Source organism: Mandrillus leucophaeus, unplaced genomic scaffold (assembly GCF_000951045.1).
Source record: "Mandrillus leucophaeus isolate KB7577 unplaced genomic scaffold, Mleu.le_1.0 Scaffold139, whole genome shotgun sequence".
NCBI classification, from domain to species: Eukaryota; Metazoa; Chordata; class Mammalia; order Primates; family Cercopithecidae; genus Mandrillus; species Mandrillus leucophaeus.
This window is the reverse complement of record NW_012101354.1, coordinates 598,106-601,115: the sequence shown is the minus strand read 5'-3', so window position 1 is coordinate 601,115 and position 3,010 is coordinate 598,106.

Sequence of the window (3,010 nt, the reverse complement as noted above, 5' to 3'; positions counted from 1 at the left end):
GCATCCCCCCACACCCAGCACCCTCCAGCTGACAGGAGGAGCCAGCAACATGTCAGGGGTGGGAGTGTAGGGGAGATGCAGTTCTGCTCCTCTCCTGCCCAGAACTCCTCAGTTATCCCCCATCTCTCTGTCTCTCCTTGCCGGCTCCTGCCTGTCTATGGCTCTTCTCCAGCTCTCCCCTCTCTATCTTTTCTCCTTTTTAGGCCTCTCTTCCTCTTGACTCTGGGTCTCCAGGGGCCCTTCCTGACTACCTCTCCTACTACCCACCAATCGCAAGCACAGAGTGGAGGTCACGTAGAATGCTTGCAGATGGACACAGGGCATCCCTAGACACTGCAGGCACAGCTGCCTCCCCCGGTTGTGCCGCTTTGTGCTGCTGTGTAGGGTGGGGAGGAAGTGACTGGAGACTGAGAAGACAGAGTCCTGGCCTCTCGGCCTAAGAGTGTCACATGCTTCCTAGGCATTCTCTACCTCTCCCCTGCCTTAAGCATGGATAGCTTGAGTTTTTTTTCTCCCCAGGGCAAGAAGCTCCCTTGGTTATCCTTTTGGGCAGTTCCCCTTCTTGCCTAAACTTTCTCCCTCTTACTGCAATCACAGTCCCTTGTCTGGAGGAATCGGTCCTTTCAAAGCAGGGCAGTGGTCATTTCCTCTTCAAATACAATCTTATGTAAGGAAGGGGCTGATAGGGATCAGAGAATCTTTTCATCTCCACGTGCCCAGTCCCCTTATTGGGGAAATCTCCATGCTGGGGGCAAACACTCTGGAAGGGATGGGAGGTGGCGGTGGTGGCTTGGAACTGGGGAGCAGTCCCCAACATCTCTTTCCCTCCCTCCCCACCCCCAAACCACAGAAACCACTTAAAGCTCAGCACAAGTCTGCCCTTTCAGGGAGGGCCTGGGGGTCAGGTGGAAAATATGTGGAGCCCAGGTAGTCTGCAGTGGCACACACTTCCCCAGCCCCATCCTTGGAGGGCCCTCTCCTTGGGATGCCTGATCCAGTGATTAGGGACCACTTTTCTTTGGGTTCTAGGGAGTTCCATGCCTGGGGATGCCTCAACTCATTGGAGTGACTCAGGGATGGGTTGTGCCTCAACCATTAAAAAAAAAGGACAGCCCAGGCTCTATAAACTTTGGTAGTCTCCAGATCTCACAGTCCCCACCCCGCCCCTTTCTTGTCACAAAGGCCACTGTGGGTGGAGGGAACTGTGGGAGTTTGACCCTAGCTCTTGGCCTTGAACTTTCCACAGTGACCCTGCTTGTACCTCTCCTCTACCAATTAACATTTATAGTCACACAGGCTTGGAGGAGGCAAGAAGGGTTTAAATGCCGGAGCAGAACCACTTGTAAGAAGGTGGTCTGCCATTTACTAGCTGTGGGCCCTGAGGGAAATCTCAGCCCTCAGCTACCACATCAATAAAAATGGGGCAATAGTACCTATCCTAACTAGTGGATTTTTTTTTTTTTTTTTTTAGACAGGGTCTCACTTTGTCACCCAGGCTGGAGTGCAGTGGCATGATCTCAGCTTACTGTAGCCTTGACCTCCTGGGTTCAAGTGGTCCTCCTGCCTCAGCCTCCCAAAGTAGCTGGGACTACAGGTGCATGCCGCCCATGCAGCTAATTTTTGTATTTTTTGTAGAGATGGGGTTTCACCATGTTGCCCAGGCTGGTCTCAAACTCCTGAGCTCAGGTAATCCGTCTGCCTCAGCCTCCCACATTTATCCACTTATCAGAGTGTTAGGATTACAGTCGTGAGCCACCACACCTAGCCTCTGACTAGCGTTTATAGAAGTGCTTTGGGGCCAGAGCAATTTGCACACTGGAGGGGTTCTTAGGACCTTATTTTGCACACATCCCTCCGTCCACCTCACTGTCATGTTTCTGTACTTTAGCTACCCAGGATATTCCTCCAGCAATGCTGGGGCCCCCATCACAGAGCCTCAGGGCTGTGAAAGCTGAGTGAACTGTTCCTGGGAGGAGTGGCCTTGGATTTCCTCACAACCTCCCCTAAGCAGTTGGGGTGGCAGTGGGGGTGTCTGGGTGGAGTCACGGTCAGAACCCTTCCCTCCAGCCAGGGCTGATCCCCAGGCAAGCTTACTTAACCTATCTGATCCATTTCTTTCTTTGTAAAGTGGGAATAATAATAGCTACTCTCCTGAGTGGTTGTGACGCGGTGGCTCACGCCTGTAATCCCAGCACTTTGGGAGGCCGAGGCGGGCAGATCACGAGACCGAGACCGAGATCACAGGACCGGATCAGGAGATGGAGACCATCCTGGCTAACAGTGTGAAACCCCGTCTCTACTAGAAATACATAAATTAGCTGGGTGTTGTGGCGGGTGCCTGTAGTCGCAGTTGCTCGGGAGGCTGAGGCAGGAGAATCACTTGAACCCGGGAGGTGGAGGTTGCAGTGAGCTGAGATTGCGCCACTGCACTCCAGCCTGGGCAACGGGGTGAGACTCCGTCCCCTACTACCCCAAAAAAAGGGGAATAATAATACCTGTTCTGCAGAGTGGTTGTGATGACTAACTGAGATAACACAGACAAAGTTCAGGACCTGGTCCAAAGTACCGTGGTTAAAAAAAAAAGTTTCCTCTCCTCCCTCCCTCTTTCTGTCCCTATAATCTTCCCTTCTCTTTATCTGACCCCTCTTTTCTATTCCCTATCTTGCTTTATTTTTCTCTGTAACATATCACCAAGTAGCATTCTTTACATTTTAATGGCTTATTTTGTCACTTTTCTGATCCCCATGTCTGTTTTAATCACTGCTGTATCCAATGCCTGCCACCTGATGGACCCTCTCGAAGTATTTGTTGAAGGAATGCATGAATGAAGGTTCTACGGCCTCTAACTTTCTTTCCAGATACTTTCAAATGGGCATCAAATCCAGTTTCTCACCAAGGGTTGTTACAGGAGAATTTGGGGGCTGAAATAGAAATCCAGTACTAGGGGTAGACCTAAATCTATAGGTGGACTTCCCAGAATTCAAACGTGGGATTTTAAACCGGCAGGGTA